General features: G+C 34.6%; 1 pseudogene; it reads left to right on the forward strand.

Annotated features, from left to right (window-relative positions):
• The first annotated feature begins 17,993 nt into the window (after positions 1-17,993).
• On the forward strand, positions 17,994-20,338 carry LOC133999472 (formin-like protein 1; annotated as a pseudogene).
• The last annotated feature ends 540 nt before the right edge of the window (positions 20,339-20,878 follow it).

The following is a 20,878-nucleotide window of genomic DNA, read 5'->3' on the forward strand; positions in this document are numbered from 1 at the left end:
AAATTTTTTTTGGATATTTTTGGGGAATTTTATTGTGAAAAATCGTCAATAGCGTTAATATTATACACTTTATACTCACCAAAATCATGCTTCACAACAAGGGTCACCTGATAATCATACTACAACAGTTATTTCAGGAAAAAAAAATTGGAAATATCGTCAATAGCGTTAATATTATAAACTCTATACTCACCAAAATCATGCTACACAACAATGGTCACCTGAAAATCATACTACAACAGTCATTTCATAAAAAAAACGTTTTGCATATTTTAGGGGAATTTTATTGTGAAAAATCGTCAATAGCGTTAATATTCTACACTGTAGGATGACCAAAATCATGATACACAACAAGGGTCACCTGATAATCATACTACAAAAGTCATTTCAGAAAAAAAATAAATCTTTTTGCATATTTTTGGGGAATATTATTGTGAAAAATCGTCAATAGCGTTAATATTATACACTATATATTCACCAAAATCATGCTACACAACAATGGTCACCTGATAGTCATACTACAACTTTGATTTCAGGGGGAAAAAAAGTTTGCATATTTTTGGGGAATTTTATTGTGAAAAATCGTCAATAGCGTTAATATTATACACTATATACTCACCAAAATCATGCTACACAACAATGGTCACCTGATAGTCATACTACAACTTTGATTTCAGGGGGAAAAAAAGTTTGCATATTTTTGGGGAATTTTATTATGAAAAATCGTCAATAGCGTTAATTTTATACACTGTAGGATTACCAAAATCATGATACACAACAAGGGTCACCTGATAATCATACTACAACAGTCATTTCAGAAAAAAAACTTTTTGCATATTTTAGGGGAATTTTATTGTGAAAAATCGTCAATAGCGTTAATATTATACACTGTAGGATGACCAAAATCATGATACACAACAAGGGTCACCTGATAATAATACTACAACAGTTATTTCAGAAAAAAAATAAATCTTTTTGCATATTTTTGGGGAATATTATTGTGAAAAATCATCAATAGCGTTAATATTATACACTGTATACTCACCAAAATCATGCTACACAACAATGGTCACCTGATAATCATACTACAACAGTGATTTCAGGGGGAAAAAAAGTTTGCATATTTTTGGGCAATTTTATTGTGAAAAATCGTCAATAGCGTTAATATTATACACTGTATACTCACCAAAATCATGCTACACAACAATGGTCACCTGATAATCATACTACAACAGTCATTTCATAAAAAAATAAATATTTTTGCATATTTTTGGGGAATATTATTTTGAAAAATCGTCAATAGCGTTAATATTATACACTGTATACTCACCAAAATCATGCTTCACAACAATGGTCACCTGATAATCATACTACAACAGTCATTTCATTAAAAAAAAAATTTTTTTTGGATATTTTTGGGGAATTTTATTGTGAAAAATCGTCAATAGCGTTAATATTATACACTTTATACTCACCAAAATCATGCTTCACAACAAGGGTCACCTGATAATCATACTACAACAGTTATTTCAGGAAAAAAAAATTGGAAATATCGTCAATAGCGTTAATATTATAAACTCTATACTCACCAAAATCATGCTACACAACAATGGTCACCTGAAAATCATACTACAACAGTCATTTCATAAAAAAAACGTTTTGCATATTTTAGGGGAATTTTATTGTGAAAAATCGTCAATAGCGTTAATATTCTACACTGTAGGATGACCAAAATCATGATACACAACAAGGGTCACCTGATAATCATACTACAAAAGTCATTTCAGAAAAAAAATAAATCTTTTTGCATATTTTTGGGGAATATTATTGTGAAAAATCGTCAATAGCGTTAATATTATACACTATATATTCACCAAAATCATGCTACACAACAATGGTCACCTGATAGTCATACTACAACTTTGATTTCAGGGGGAAAAAAAGTTTGCATATTTTTGGGGAATTTTATTGTGAAAAATCGTCAATAGCGTTAATTTTATACACTGTAGGATTACCAAAATCATGATACACAACAAGGGTCACCTGATAATCATACTACAACAGTCATTTCAGAAAAAAAACTTTTTGCATATTTTAGGGGAATTTTATTGTGAAAAATCGTCAATAGCTTTAATATTATACACTGTAGGATGACCAAAATCATGATACACAACAAGGGTCACCTGATAATCATACTACAACAGTGATTTATGGGGGAAAAAAAGTTTGCATATTTTTGGGGAATTTTATTGTGAAAAATCGTCAATAGCGTTAATATTATACACTGTAGGAAGACCAAAACTATGATACACAACAAGGGTCACCTGATAATCATACTACAACAGTCATTTCATAAAAATAAAAAATCTTTTTGCAGATTTTTGGGGAATATTATTGTGAAAAATCGTCAATAGCGTTAATATTATACACTGTATACTCACCAAAATCATGCTACACAACAATGGTCACCTGATAGTCATACTACAACAGTGATTTCAGGGGGAAAAAAAGTTTGCATATTTTTGGGGAATTTTATTTTGAAATATCGTCAATAGCGTTAATATTCTACACTGTAGGATGACCAAAATCATGATACACAACAAGGGTCACCTGATAATCATACTACAAAAGTCATTTCAGAAAAAAAAAAAATCTTTTTGCATATTTTTGGGGAATACTATTGTGAAAAATCGTCAATAGCGTTAATATTATACACTATATACTCACCAAAATCATGCTACACAACAATGGTCACCTGATAGTCATACTACAACTTTGATTTCAGGGGGAAAAAAAGTTTGAATTTTTTGGGGAATTTTATTGTGAAAAATCGTCAATAGCGTTAATATTATACACTGTATACTCACCAAAATCATGATTCACAACAATGGTCACCTGATAATCATACTACAACAGTCATTTCATAAAAAAAAAAATCTTTTTGCATATTTTTGGGGAATATTATTGTGAAAAATCGTCAATAGCGTTAATATTATACACTATATACTCACCAAAATCATGCTACACAACAATGGTCACCTGATAGTCATACTACAACTTTGATTTCAGGGGGAAAAAAAGTTTGCATATTTTTGGGAATTTTATTATGAAAAATCGTCAATAGCGTTAATTTTATACACTGTAGGATTACCAAAATCATGATACACAACAAGGGTCACCTGATAATCATACTACAACAGTCATTTCATAAAAAAAACTTTTTGCATATTTTAGGGGAATTTTATTGTGAAAAATCGTCAATAGCGTTAATATTATACACTGTAGGATGACCAAAATCATGATACACAACAAGGGTCACCTGATAATAATACTACAACAGTTATTTCAGAAAAAAAATAATGTTTTTGCATATTTTTGGGGAATATTATTGTGAAAAATCATCAATAGCGTTAATATTATACACTGTATACTCACCAAAATCATGCTACACAACAATGGTCACCTGATAATCATACTACAACAGTGATTTCAGGGGGAAAAAAAGTTTGCATATTTTTGGGCAATTTTATTGTGAAAAATCGTCAATAGCGTTAATATTATACACTGTATACTCACCAAAATCATGCTACACAACAATGGTCACCTGATAATCATACTACAACAGTCATTTCATAAAAAAATAAATATTTTTGCATATTTTTGGGGAATATTATTTTGAAAAATCGTCAATAGCGTTAATATTATACACTGTAGGATGACCAAAATTATGATACACAACAATGGTCACCTGATAATCATACTACAACAGTGATTTCAGGGGGAAAAAAAGTTTGCATATTTTTGGGGAATTTTATTGTGAAAAATCGTCAATAGCGTTAATATTATACACTGTATACTCACCAAAATCATGTTACACAACAATGGTCACCTGATAATCATACTACAACAGTCATTTCATAAAAAAAATATATTTTTGCATATTTTTGGGGAATATTATTTTGAAAAATCGTCAATAGCGTTAATATTATACACTGTAGGAAGACCAAAATCATGATACACAACAAGGGTCACCTGATAATCATACTACAACAGTCATTTCAGAAAAAAACTTTTTGCATATTTTAGGGGAATTTTATTGTGAAAAATCGTCAATAGCGTTAATATTATACACTGTAGGATGACCAAAATCATGATACACAACAAGGGTCACCTGATAATCATACTACAACAGTCATTTCAGAAAAAAAAAAATCTTTTTGCATATTTTTGGGGAATTTTATTTTGAAATATCGTCAATAGCGTTAATATTATACACTGTAGGATGACCAAAATCATGATACACAACAAGGGTCACCTGATAATCATACTACAACAGTCATTTCAGAATTTTTTTTTTTTTTGTATATTTTAGGGGAATTTTATTGTGAAAAATCGTCAATAGCGTTAATATTATACACTGTATACTCACCAAAATCATGTTACACAACAATGGTCACCTGATAATCATACTACAACAGTCATTTCATAAAAAAAATATATTTTTGCATATTTTTGGGGAATATTATTTTGAAAAATCGTCAATAGCGTTAATATTATACACTGTAGGAAGACCAAAATCATGCTACACAACAAGGGTCACCTGATAATCATACTACAACAGTTATTTCAGGAAAAAAAAAATTGCATATTTTTGGGGAATTTTATTTTGAAATATCGTCAATAGCGTTAATATTATACACTGTATACTCACCAAAATCATGTTACACAACAATGGTCACCTGATAATCATACTACAACAGTCATTTCATAAAAAAAATATATTTTTGCATATTTTTGGGGAATATTATTGTGAAAAATCGTCAATAGCGTTAATATTATACACTATATACTCACCAAAATCATGCTACACAACAATGGTCACCTGATAGTCATACTACAACTTTGATTTCAGGGGGAAAAAAAGTTTGCATATTTTTGGGAATTTTATTATGAAAAATCGTCAATAGCGTTAATTTTATACACTGTAGGATTACCAAAATCATGATACACAACAAGGGTCACCTAATAATCATACTACAACAGTCATTTCAGAAAAAAAACTTTTTGCATATTTTAGGGGAATTTTATTGTGAAAAATCGTCAATAGCGTTAATATTATACACTGTAGGATGACCAAAATCATGATACACAACAAGGGTCACCTGATAATAATACTACAACAGTTATTTCAGAAAAAAAAAAATCTTTTTGCATATTTTTGGGGAATATTATTGTGAAAAATCATCAATAGCGTTAATATTATACACTGTATACTCACCAAAATCATGCTACACAACAATGGTCACCTGATAATCATACTACAACAGTGATTTCAGGGGGAAAAAAAGTTTGCATATTTTTGGGCAATTTTATTGTGAAAAATCGTCAATAGCGTTAATATTATACACTGTATACTCACCAAAATCATGTTACACAACAATGGTCACCTGATAATCATACTACAACAGTCATTTCATAAAAAAAATATATTTTTGCATATTTTTGGGGAATATTATTTTGAAAAATCGTCAATAGCGTTAATATTATACACTGTAGGAAGACCAAAATCATGATACACAACAAGGGTCACATGATAATCATACTACAACAGTCATTTCAGAAAAAAAACTTTTTGCATATTTTAGGGGAATTTTATTGTGAAAAATCGTCAATAGCGTTAATATTATACACTGTAGGATGACCAAAATCATGATACACAACAAGGGTCACCTGATAATCATACTACAACAGTCATTTCAGAAAAAAAAAAATCTTTTTGCATATTTTTGGGGAATTTTATTTTGAAATATCGTCAATAGCGTTAATATTATACACTGTAGGATGACCAAAATCATGATACACAACAAGGGTCACCTGATAATCATACTACAACAGTCATTTCAGAATTTTTTTTTTTTTTGTATATTTTAGGGGAATTTTATTGTGAAAAATCGTCAATAGCGTTAATATTATACACTGTATACTCACCAAAATCATGTTACACAACAATGGTCACCTGATAATCATACTACAACAGTCATTTCATAAAAAAAATATATTTTTGCATATTTTTGGGGAATATTATTTTGAAAAATCGTCAATAGCGTTAATATTATACACTGTAGGAAGACCAAAATCATGCTACACAACAAGGGTCACCTGATAATCATACTACAACAGTTATTTCAGGAAAAAAAAAATTGCATATTTTTGGGGAATTTTATTTTGAAATATCGTCAATAGCGTTAATATTATACACTGTAGGATGACCAAAATCATGATACACAACAAGGGTCACCTGATAATCATACTACAACAGTCATTTTAGAAAAAACGTTTTGCATATTTTTGGGGAATTTTATTGTGAAAAATCGTCAATAGCGTTAATATTATACACTGTATACTCACCAAAATCATGCTTCACAACAATGGTCACCTGATAATCATACTACAACAGTCATTTCATAAAAAAAAAAAATCTTTTTGCATATTTTTGGGGAATATTATTGTGAAAAATCGTCAATAGCGTTAATATTATACACTGTATGATGACCAAAATCATGATACACAACAAGGGTCACCTGATAATCATACTACAACAGTCATTTCAGAAAAAAATCTTTTTGCATATTTTATGGGAATTTTATTGTGAAAAATCGTCAATAGCGTTAATATTATACACTGTATACTCACCAAAATCATGCTACACAACAAGGGTCACCTGATAATCATACTACAACAGTTATTTCAGGAAAAAAAAATTGCATATTTTTGGGGAATTTTATTTTGAAATATCATCAATAGCGTTAATATTATACACTGTAGGATGACCAAAATCATGATACACAACAAGGGTCACCTGATAATCATACTACAACAGTCATTTCAGTAAAATCTTTTTGCATATTTTTGGGGAATTTTATTGTGAAAAATCGTCAATAGCGTTAATATTATACACTGTATACTCACCAAAATCATGCTACACAACAATGGTCACCTGATAATCATACTACAACAGTCATTTCAGAATTTTTTTTTTGCATATTTTTGGGGAATTTTATTTTGAAATATCGTCAATAGCGTTAATATTATACATTGTATACTCACCAAATTCATGCTACACAACAATGGTCACCTGATAATCATACTACAACAGTTATTTCAGGGGGAAAAAAATTGCATATTTTTTGGGAATTTTATTTTGAAATATCGTCAATAGCGTTAATATTATACACTGTATACTCACCAAAATCATGCTACACAACAATGGTCACCTGATAATCATACTACAACAGTCATTTCATAAAAAAAATTAATCTTTTTGCATATTTTTGGTGAATTTTATTGTGAAAAATCGTCAATAGCGTTAATATTATACACTGTAAACTCACCAAAATCATGCTACACAACAATGGTCACCTGATAATCATACTACAACAGTGATTTCAGGGGGAAAAAAAGTTTGCATATTTTTGGGGAATTTTATTGTGAAAAATCGTCAATAGCGTTAATATTATACACTGTATACTCACCAAAATCATGCTTCACAACAATGGTCACCTGATAATCATACTACAACAGTCATTTCAGAGGGAAAAAAGTTTTCATATTTTTGGGGAATTTTATTGTGAAAAATCGTCAATAGCGTTAATATTATACACTGTAGGATGACCAAAATCATACTACACAACAAGGGTCACCTGATAATCATACTACAACAGTCATTTCATAAAAAAAAATCTTTTTGCATATTTTTGGGGAATTTTATTGTGAAAAATCGTCAATAGCGTTAATATTATACACTGTAGGATGACCAAAATCATGATACACAACAAGGGTCACCTGATAATCATACTACAACAGTCATTTCAGAAAAAAATCTTTTTGCATATTTTATGGGAATTTTATTGTGAAAAATCGTCAATAGCGTTAATATTATACACTGTAGGATGACCAAAATCATGATACACAACAAGGGTCATCTGATAATCATACTACAACAGTCATTTCATAAAAAAATCTTTTTGCATATTTTTGGGGATTTTTATTGTGAAAAATCGTCAATAGCGTTAATATTATACACTGTAGGATGACCAAAATCATGATACACAACAAGGGTCACCTGATAATCATACTACAACAGTTATTTCAGGAAAAAAAAAATTGCATATTTTTGGGGAATTTTATTTTGAAATATCGTCAATAGCGTTAATATTATACACTGTATACTCACCAAATTCATGCTACACAACAATGGTCACCTGATAATCATACTACAACAGTTATTTCAGGGAAAAAAAAATTGCATATTTTTGGGGAATTTTATTTTGAAATATCGTCAATAGCGTTAATATTATACACTGTAGGATGACCAAAATCATGCTACACAACAATGGTCACCTGATAATCATACTACAACAGTTATTTCAGGGAAAAAAAAATTGCATATTTTTGGGGAATTTTATTTTGAAATATCGTCAATAGCGTTAATATTATACACTGTAGGATGACCAAAATCATGATACACAACAAGGGTCACCTGATAATCATACTACAACAGTCATTTTAGAAAAAACGTTTTGCATATTTTTGGGGAATTTTATTGTGAAAAATCGTCAATAGCGTTAATATTATACACTGTATACTCACCAAAATCATGCTTCACAACAATGGTCACCTGATAATCATACTACAACAGTCATTTCATAAAAAAAATATATTTTTGCATATTTTTGGGGAATATTATTTTGAAAAATCGTCAATAGCGTTAATATTATACACTGTAGGAAGACCAAAATCATGATACACAACAAGGGTCACATGATAATCATACTACAACAGTCATTTCAGAAAAAAAACTTTTTGCATATTTTAGGGGAATTTTATTGTGAAAAATCGTCAATAGCGTTAATATTATACACTGTAGGATGACCAAAATCATGATACACAACAAGGGTCACCTGATAATCATACTACAACAGTCATTTCAGAAAAAAAAAAATCTTTTTGCATATTTTTGGGGAATTTTATTTTGAAATATCGTCAATAGCGTTAATATTATACACTGTAGGATGACCAAAATCATGATACACAACAAGGGTCACCTGATAATCATACTACAACAGTCATTTCAGAATTTTTTTTTTTTTTGTATATTTTAGGGGAATTTTATTGTGAAAAATCGTCAATAGCGTTAATATTATACACTGTATACTCACCAAAATCATGTTACACAACAATGGTCACCTGATAATCATACTACAACAGTCATTTCATAAAAAAAATATATTTTTGCATATTTTTGGGGAATATTATTTTGAAAAATCGTCAATAGCGTTAATATTATACACTGTAGGAAGACCAAAATCATGCTACACAACAAGGGTCACCTGATAATCATACTACAACAGTTATTTCAGGAAAAAAAAAATTGCATATTTTTGGGGAATTTTATTTTGAAATATCGTCAATAGCGTTAATATTATACACTGTAGGATGACCAAAATCATGATACACAACAAGGGTCACCTGATAATCATACTACAACAGTCATTTTAGAAAAAACGTTTTGCATATTTTTGGGGAATGTTATTGTGAAAAATCGTCAATAGCGTTAATATTATACACTGTATACTCACCAAAATCATGCTTCACAACAATGGTCACCTGATAATCATACTACAACAGTCATTTCATAAAAAAAAAAAATCTTTTTGCATATTTTTGGGGAATATTATTGTGAAAAATCGTCAATAGCGTTAATATTATACACTGTATGATGACCAAAATCATGATACACAACAAGGGTCACCTGATAATCATACTACAACAGTCATTTCAGAAAAAAATCTTTTTGCATATTTTATGGGAATTTTATTGTGAAAAATCGTCAATAGCGTTAATATTATACACTGTATACTCACCAAAATCATGCTACACAACAAGGGTCACCTGATAATCATACTACAACAGTTATTTCAGGAAAAATAAATTGCATATTTTTGGGGAATTTTATTTTGAAATATCATCAATAGCGTTAATATTATACACTGTAGGATGACCAAAATCATGATACACAACAAGGGTCACCTGATAATCATACTACAACAGTCATTTCAGTAAAATCTTTTTGCATATTTTTGGGGAATTTTATTGTGAAAAATCGTCAATAGCGTTAATATTATACACTGTATACTCACCAAAATCATGCTACACAACAATGGTCACCTGATAATCATACTACAACAGTCATTTCAGAATTTTTTTTTTGCATATTTTTGGGGAATTTTATTTTGAAATATCGTCAATAGCGTTAATATTATACATTGTATACTCACCAAATTCATGCTACACAACAATGGTCACCTGATAATCATACTACAACAGTTATTTCAGGGGGAAAAAAATTGCATATTTTTTGGGAATTTTATTTTGAAATATCGTCAATAGCGTTAATATTATACACTGTATACTCACCAAAATCATGCTTCACAACAATGGTCACCTGATAATCATACTACAACAGTCATTTCATAAAAAAAATTAATCTTTTTGCATATTTTTGGTGAATTTTATTGTGAAAAATCGTCAATAGCGTTAATATTATACACTGTAAACTCACCAAAATCATGCTACACAACAATGGTCACCTGATAATCATACTACAACAGTGATTTCAGGGGGAAAAAAAGTTTGCATATTTTTGGGGAATTTTATTGTGAAAAATCGTCAATAGCGTTAATATTATACACTGTATACTCACCAAAATCATGCTTCACAACAATGGTCACCTGATAATCATACTACAACAGTCATTTCAGAGGGAAAAAAGTTTTCATATTTTTGGGGAATTTTATTGTGAAAAATCGTCAATAGCGTTAATATTATACACTGTAGGATGACCAAAATCATACTACACAACAAGGGTCACCTGATAATCATACTACAACAGTCATTTCATAAAAAAAAATCTTTTTGCATATTTTTGGGGAATTTTATTGTGAAAAATCGTCAATAGCGTTAATATTATACACTGTAGGATGACCAAAATCATGATACACAACAAGGGTCACCTGATAATCATACTACAACAGTCATTTCAGAAAAAAATCTTTTTGCATATTTTATGGGAATTTTATTGTGAAAAATCGTCAATAGCGTTAATATTATACACTGTAGGATGACCAAAATCATGATACACAACAAGGGTCATCTGATAATCATACTACAACAGTCATTTCATAAAAAAATCTTTTTGCATATTTTTGGGGATTTTTATTGTGAAAAATCGTCAATAGCGTTAATATTATACACTGTAGGATGACCAAAATCATGATACACAACAAGGGTCACCTGATAATCATACTACAACAGTTATTTCAGGAAAAAAAAAATTGCATATTTTTGGGGAATTTTATTTTGAAATATCGTCAATAGCGTTAATATTATACACTGTATACTCACCAAATTCATGCTACACAACAATGGTCACCTGATAATCATACTACAACAGTTATTTCAGGGAAAAAAAAATTGCATATTTTTGGGGAATTTTATTTTGAAATATCGTCAATAGCGTTAATATTATACACTGTAGGATGACCAAAATCATGCTTCACAACAAGGGTCACCTGATAATCATACTACAACAGTCATTTCATTAAAAAAAAAAATCTTTTTGCATATTTTTGGGGAATATTATTGTGAAAAATCGTCAATAGCGTTAATATTATACACTGTATACTCACCAAAATCATGCTACACAACAATGGTCACCTGATAATCATACTACAACAGTGATTTCAAGGGGAAAAAAAGTTTGCATATTTTTGGGGAATTTTATTGTGAAAAATTGTCAATAGCGTTAATATTATACACTGTAGGATGACCAAAATCATGATACACAACAAGGGTCATCTGATAATCATACTACAACAGTCATTTCAGAAAAAAATCTTTTTGCATATTTTTGGGGATTTTTATTGTGAAAAATCGTCAATAGCGTTAATATTATACACTGTAGGATGACCAAAATCATGATACACAACAAGGGTCACCTGATAATCATACTACAACAGTCATTTCAGTAAAAAATCTTTTTGCATATTTTATGGGAATTTTATTGTGAAAAATCGTCAATAGCGTTAATATTATACACTGTAGGATGACCAAAATCATGATACACAACAAGGGTCACCTGATAATCATACTACAACAGTCATTTCAGTAAAATCTTTTTGCATATTTTTGGGGAATATTATTGTGAAAAATCGTCAATAGCGTTAATATTATACACTTTATACTCACCAAAATCATGCTTCACAACAATGGTCACCTGATAATCATACTACAACAGTTATTTCAGGAAAAAAAAATTGGAAATATCGTCAATAGCGTTAATATTATACACTGTAGGATGACCAAAATCATGCTTCACAACAAGGGTCACCTGATAATCATACTACAACAGTCATTTCATTAAAAAAAAAAATCTTTTTGCATATTTTTGGGGAATATTATTGTGAAAAATCGTCAATAGCGTTAATATTATACACTGTATACTCACCAAAATCATGCTACACAACAATGGTCACCTGATAATCATACTACAACAGTGATTTCAGGGGGAAAAAAAGTTTGCATATTTTTGGGGAATTTTATTGTGAAAAATTGTCAATAGCGTTAATATTATACACTCTAGGATGACCAAAATCATGATACACAACAAGGGTCACCTGATAATCATACTACAACAGTCATTTCAGTAAAAAATCTTTTTGCATATTTTATGGGAATTTTATTGTGAAAAATCGTCAATAGCGTTAATATTATACACTGTAGGATGACCAAAATCATGATACACAACAAGGGTCACCTGATAATCATACTACAACAGTCATTTCAGTAAAATCTTTTTGCATATTTTTGGGGAATTTTATTGTGAAAAATCGTCAATAGCGTTAATATTATACACTGTATACTCACCAAAATCATGCTACACAACAATGGTCACCTGATAATCATACTACAACAGTTATTTCAGGAAAAAAAAAATTGCATATTTTTGGGGAATTTTATTTTGAAATATCGTCAATAGCGTTAATATTATACACTGTATACTCACCAAATTCATGCTACACAACAATGGTCACCTGATAATCATACTACAACAGTTATTTCAGGGAAAAAAAAATTGCATATTTTTGGGGGATTTTATTTTGAAATATCGTCAATAGCGTTAATATTATACACTGTAGGATGACCAAAATCATGCTTCACAACAAGGGTCACCTGATAATCATACTACAACAGTCATTTCATTAAAAAAAAAAATCTTTTTGCATATTTTTGGGGAATATTATTGTGAAAAATCGTCAATAGCGTTAATATTATACACTGTATACTCACCAAAATCATGCTACACAACAATGGTCACCTGATAATCATACTACAACAGTGATTTCAGGGGGAAAAAAAGTTTGCATATTTTTGGGGAATTTTATTGTGAAAAATTGTCAATAGCGTTAATATTATACACTCTAGGATGACCAAAATCATGATACACAACAAGGGTCACCTGATAATCATACTACAACAGTCATTTCAGTAAAATCTTTTTGCATATTTTTGGGGAATTTTATTGTGAAAAATCGTCAATAGCGTTAATATTATACACTGTTTACTCACCAAAATCATGCTACACAACAATGGTCACCTGATAATCATACTACAACAGTTATTTCAGGAAAAAAAAAATTGCATATTTTTGGGGAATTTTATTTTGAAATATCGTCAATAGCGTTAATATTATACACTGTAGGATGACCAAAATCATTATACACAACAAGGGTCACCTGATAATCATACTACAACAGTTATTTCAGAAAAAAAACTTTTTTGATATTTTAGGGGAATTTTATTGTGAAAAATCATCAATAGTGTTAATATTATACACTGTATACTCACCAAAATCATGCTACATTTGCACAACTGAAACATCTGTACATAGTTTTTCATTATTTGATAGGTGATGGCAATCTAACCATTTATTAAGCTTTTCAAATGACTCTGACTCAGGTGTGAGCTCCTTTTACAGTATTGACAGTAATGTCTGAAACAATAAACTTTTTTTTTTTCAGAACTGGAGTGATTTAAATATTTGCAACATGGGCATTGGTGTTCTCCTTAGGTCTACTACATTTTCTTATTGGTGGATAACATTTGTCTTTGAATATAAAAAAATAGCTTGAGGAAAAATTATTAATATATATTCTAACACGTTCTATATCATGTCAAGACGATCTCTCCATTCTACATATTCCATATGTGGGGGGGGGGGGGGGGGTTTAGACGGCTTGTGTGCACAATATCCACTTACTTTGAGTTTGGGAGAGCTGGTCTACGGGCCCCTCTCTGGATTGCTGCGACTGTCTTTGCTACCCGGGCTGGTGAAAGCGTGGCGGCTTGTGACACCGGTTTGCCGGTCACACAAGAGATGTCTGGTATGATCCGGCGGGGCCGGGACCAGCCCCACAGCCAAGACCACCTCAATTAGGTTCTGCTGCTTCCAGTGATCTACGGGTCCTTTTTGAGGCCAGCCAACATGTGTGCTCGCTCGGAGGGGCAGTGCCGCAGAGATGTGGCTCGTCTCCAGCAGCACTTAGAGTACCTAGGCCTGCACCTCAACAGGAAGAAGAGCAGGCTCCAGCCCTCACAGTCCACGGAGTTCCTAGGCATGTGTTTGGATGCCAGGGCAGGGACTCTTTACTTGCCGCCCTCAGGGCTTGCTTGTCCCAGTTCCGGCTTAGGGCCAGGGTGACCTGGCTATAGGTTCCCCTCGCCTGTGCAGATTGGCTCGGGCAATATGGGAGTGGGCTCATCCCCAGTTCAAGTCCCTGAGGGCCACATACGTGCCGGGTCGGGAGAACCTTGCTGTAGATCGGCTCTCCAGGGGGGGACCCCTTCCCGGAGAGTGGCAGCTGCATCCAGAGGTTGTGAGCGGAATATGGGAGAACACTCATTGCCCCCTCTTTTTCTCCATGGGGAGGGACAATCCTCCCTTAGGGACGGATGCGATGGCACATCAGTGGCCACTGGGCCTCCTGTATGCCTTCCCTCCGTTCCTCCTCCTGCACCAACTCCTACAGAGAGTCCAGCCTCATCCTGGTGGCCCCCAATTGGCCCCAGATGATTTGGTTTGCCGAGATTCCGCCCCTTCTTCAGGGACAACCGTGGGAGCTACCCATTTGCCGGGACCTCCCGTCCCAGGCCGAGGGAACTCTTTTTCATCCTTTTCCCCAGGGCCTCAGGCTTTGGGCATGGCCCCTGAGAGGGCCGAATTTCTAGCCTTGGGATTCCCCCAGTCTGTAGTGGGTACTTTGCAGGGGGCCCGGGCTCCCTCGACCAGGGTTGCTTATTCCTATCGTTGGGGGGTGTTTCAATCATGGTGTGCCTCACGACACGTGGATCCCCTCTCCTGTATGGCCCCAGGTATCCTTCAGTTCCTTCAGGAGCTGTTAGAGGCAGGCAAGTCTCCCTCGACGTTGAGGCGGACGGTGGCAGCCATAAAGGCGGCCTATGTTGGGCCTCGTAAACTGGCACAGGGTTGTTGTGACCTTATTGCTCAGTTCTTTAGGGGGGCTTGTAGGGTTGCTCCCTCTCCCAGGAGGCCGGGTGTCCCCCCATGGGATTTGGAGATGGTTTTGTCAGCATTGCGGCATGGGCCGTTCGAGCCTCTGGAAACGGTTGAGCTGAAATGGCTTTCGCTCAAGACTACATTCTTGTTGGCTATTGTGTCGACAAAAAGGATGGGTGAGCTACATGCCCTTTCCGTGCATGAAGAGTGCTGCCGCTTCTTGCCTGGGAATGCTGGAGTGCTGCTGCACCCTAATCCTGCATTCCATCCTAAGGTCTAGTCTGAGTCCCACGCCAACCAATCTCTTGAGCTGCGCCCTTTCCGCCCTCCTCAGGATGGGGTATACAGTGTATAATATTAACGCTATTGACGATTTTTCACAATAAAATTACCCAAAAATAAACAAAAACAAAATTTTCTGAAATAACTGTTGTAGTATGATTATCAGGTGACCCTTGTTGTGTTAGCAAGTAACTTTCATTTTTACAGTAAATTCTTGACAGCTATTACTTTCACAGCAAGTTACTTTCATTTTTACAGTAAATTCTTGACAGCTGTGACCTCACAGTAGTCCCCCCCCCCCCCCCCCCCCCCCCCCCCCCCCCCCACACACACACACACACTGTGATTTAGCAGTAGTTGTAGAATCACTGTATTTAACTGTTCTGTAACTTCACACTTAATGTCCATCAGATTACTGCAATTTAGCAGTATGCTGTTGTACAATTAATGTGTAAACTAAATTAGTAATGCAACTCAGTAGCCAGTAATGTAGTGTAAGCTACTGAGATATTCAGGGTTCCCACACATTTTGAGCGCTGAATTTTTAAAACTTTTCCATAAACTTTCCATAATATTTTACCCCATTTCCATGACTTAATTTTAGTAATTTAACAAAGGTAGGCCTCCATAGCGACTATAGGGCACAGTACTGTGTTTTTACCCGCCCTGCCCCCCATCCAAAATCCAGACGTGCAGGTTCAGTTTTACTTCGAGAGCTTTGTTGAGGCTTTTATTGAACATCATGGTTACTGAGTGAGACGGACCTGACGCTAATCACCAAACTAGTACGTCAACATTTGTAACTGCTCCTCAAAAGTGTGACAAGAGAGTGAGAAAGTGAGAAAACTAATGTTACGTCTCTCATTGCTAACATGATTGTAAAGTTTGCAAGTTTGCACAGTTAAAGCTTGCGAATATTTAAGTTATTTGTTTACGCATTATCTATTTAGCTCTTGTGAATGTGGGCATGCAGTGAATATTTGGTTATTCGTTCTGACCACCCACCGGTTACCCGTCCACGAAAACATGGGCTCATGCACATCACGCCTATATCGTAGACGACTGCTGAAGAATGGTGGGAAAATTAAAAAGGCGCTGGATAAGGTGGAAGAACTACAACATCACAATTCACAGGTCAGCTGCGAAATAAAAAAAATAGACGAATCACTGTGACTTAAAGGAGATTTTGTTGGTATACAGTATTGTGTAAGGTGAAGTTAAAACAACGTTGTCTGCATGCTGTGTTGCAGCTTATTGCCCGGCTTCAAAAAAGTGAGATTCATAGTGCGGAACTCAAGACTCAGCTGACGCAGGCCACCAAGGAGATAAATGAGCTCAAAGTAAGTGCTGCTTCACGACATGTATGACGTTTTTGTAAGATTAATTAGCCAAGTATGCCGTGCCATCCTCACAGTGATCACATAGAATAACGAGTCACGAGTGGCACTTCACTTTATTTTAATTATCCTCATTGCACTTACCACTGTTTGTAACTTATAGGAAAGTCTACAAGAGTCCTGTTCCCAGGTTAGTGCCTTACAGCAAAGAGAAAGGGAGCAGGAGCTGGACAGGGAGAGGGAGAAGGATAGTGAGCAGCTGAGCACCTCCAGCCCACAGACGAGTTCGGAGCTGGAGCAGAAGATCCAGGAGCTGCAGGACAAAGGGCTGATCCAACTGGGACGCAGCGCCTCAGGAGCTCTGGACATCCTAGTTGTGCCTGTCACAGTGGTTGAATACATCCAGGCACCAGCACCAGACGCCCCGGACTCTGTCAGTGATACTCCCTCCCCAGCATCTAGCGTCCCTGCCTCTGCCCCTCCTTCCCGTCCCCCTTCTGGTGGTCCAGTTGCCTCTCCTCCTCCTCCACCCCCACACCCACCCCCTCCTGGAGCACCAAACACTCAATCTGGTAAGAATGTTGTCTCAGAAGTAAACGTTTGTTTGACAGTAGGATTTGAAAAATACGGAAAACTGTCATAAAATGGAAGGAATTGAACAGTAAAGATCATACCTGTTTCTTAACTGATTCTATTCCTCTGCATCATGGCATGGTTCCTCAGGGTTTAAGGGCAAGAAGCCTATTCAGACCAAGTTCAGGATGCCATTTTTTAACTGGCAGCCTTTAAAACCAAACCAGGTGAAAGGCACCGTTTTTAATGAGCTGGATGATGAGCAGATGACAGAAAACTGCAGTTTAAGGCAAGTTAAAAAAAAAAAAAAAAAAAGTATTTATTTAAATCATCACCTCTCTGCTTCCTATCTCTGCCTCTTGTTCTGTCTATTTCAGGAGTTGAACATGGATATATTTGAGGAGCAGTTTAAGACTAAGGCTCAGGGTAATCCTGGAGACCAATTTACTATGAAGAAGAAGGCTGTCCAGAAGACATCCCTGATTAACACCAACAAGGCAAAGAATCTGGCGATAACTCTACACAAGGGGAGGGATACACCATTTAAAATCTGCACCGCCATAGAGACGTATGTGCTTTGGTGAACTTTCTGAATTATCTTCCTTATAAACAGACCCTCCTGCTCTTCCAGCACCCTTCCTCTCATACACTAACTGGTGTTACTACTATTTTGCGCAGGTATAACCAGAAGCCTTTGCCTGTAGTCTTCCTTGAATTGCTCAAGCCCTTCATACCATCAGACTTTGAGATAAAGCTGCTGGTTAACTATGAAAACGATGGTCGCCCACTTGAGGATCTGACTGACAAAGACCAATTTATGTTACGTTTCGGGAAGATTCCTCGCCTGATCCAGAGAATTAACACTCTCACTTTCATGGGCAACTTCCCGGACACTGTCAAACGACTGCAGCTGGTGAGTATATAAAGTGTATTATAACTTGGACTGGAAGAGAATTGGATTCAACTTTCAGATACATCGAATTTTTAAAATTTTATCCACAGCAATTGGACTCGATCATTTCTGCGTCCATGTCCATCAAGTCTTCAACCAAATTGAGAAAGATCTTAGAAGTAAGTAGATGAGAATACAACATGTTGATGTATCTTCCAAATGTGTGTTTTTCTATAAGTCATCTCATGTATTTCCTCCTAGATTGTTCTCGCCCATGGCAACTACATGAACAGCAGTAAGGGGGGCTCAGCTTACGGTTTTCGACTGCAGAGTCTGGATCTAGTAAGTAGGTTTTATTTTTACATTTACATTTTCACAGTAAGAAAACTGTATTAAATTAATATACTCTGACACTGTCTTTGCTCTTCAGCTCTTGGAGATCAAGTCCACTGACCAGTCACAGACTTTGCTTCACTTCATCACCAATATCATCCTAGAAAAATATACAGACTTGGCCAACTTCCACACTGAGCTACACTTTGTGGACGAGGCAGCACTTGGTACATTCACACAGACAGGGCAGTTTTGAAACTTATTTAAATCAGGAATGGTGCTAAACAAATTTTTGTTTCTTTGCCAGTGTACTTGGACAGTATTATTCAAGATATCCGCTCATTAGAGCAGGAAATGGAGATGACCAAAGAGGTGCAGGATGACAGCCCAGTGTTGAAGAAATTCATCAAAACCAACAGTAAGAAGCTGGATTCTTTGATGAAACACGGCAAGACAGCCCAGGTTAGTCTATAATTCATATCAAACTTACAACGGAGAAAACCACCTTATCACATGCTTTTACATGTACACTTAATATTTATATCTCGCTCTTTCCAACTCGTTCCAGGAGGCTTACGGCTCTGTGGTGGAGTACTTTGAACTCAAAAACCACACATCCCTCAGAGTTTTTCCCAATTTTTGGACGCTTCATAAAGGCCTATGAGGTGAGGATGTGTGGTAGGTTTCTGATATTTATCAATTAGGATGAGTTACATTGCAAGTTAATCTTTTTGTCCTTGATTGAACACAGAAAGCAGAGGAAGAGATTCAGCAGAAAAAGAAAATGGAGAGTGAGGTCAGCAAGGTAAAAGACTCTCCATCGCCCAACAAGGCAGGGCACAAAAGGTAAGAAATTTAAGGTCCAGTGGTAAGAAATATATATCAGACCTTTGTATTGACTCGTAATCTGTTTCAATGTATCTTGTGTTATTTAAAGATAGTTATCTCAGAAATACTACATTCACAATAAATTATCTCATATTGTATCGTACATTCATTTTATGAAATGATGCCCAAGATGCCTCAGATGGATCTGAACCAAGGGCAGGTGAAACCTCAGGTACGCGAGGGGAAGGACGGTGCTTTGGATCATCAGAGATACAGTAACATAATGCATGTTAGAGGTCTCACATGGGGATACTTCAAGCATGCTGCATGTTTGACGTACATGCTGTTGAAATTCTACCTTCATCTCATTATACTCGTCCTTCCTCTGACTAAGATTTAAAAAACTCACCATACAGGCGGACAGATGGTCGACAGCCAGCTCAGCGCCAGGAGACTTGAGCCACTTTTGGACAAAAACTTGCAAATGCAACTGGAACCACACTCAAGCATACGGACAAAAGAGCATGCTTCAAAATGTTCTGTATATAAAGTATATCAAAATATGTGTATAATAAGCCTCATGCCATGTTGTGTTGCCAACATTTTAGTGTGAATTTTCTCTTAAATATCAAGTTGGAATTATTTGTCATTTTTAATGCAGTCAATTAATTTGATTCCAAATATTGCTGAACATTTTTATTTCAGGTGGCACCTCATGAATTATGTATGATTTAAATTTGCACTGTTATTACCTGTTAAAAATGTTTTTAAAAATTGTGAGCATTTTAAAATAAGCCTATTGTTCCTGTAATTTTATATTCTCTACAATATAAGAGCTTTGACCTGATTTTGGATGCAACATCCAGGTTGTATCTACATTTTCTGATGCTAAAGAAATGCAATTATTTCCTGACAGGGCAACAGACAGAAAGTCAGGTCAGAAAGCAAGCTCAGACGCCAAGACTGTACAAGAGAGCTGCACTTTATTGGACACACAAT

Source organism: Scomber scombrus, chromosome 18 (genome assembly GCF_963691925.1).
Source record: "Scomber scombrus chromosome 18, fScoSco1.1, whole genome shotgun sequence".
NCBI lineage: Eukaryota > Metazoa > Chordata > Actinopteri > Scombriformes > Scombridae > Scomber > Scomber scombrus.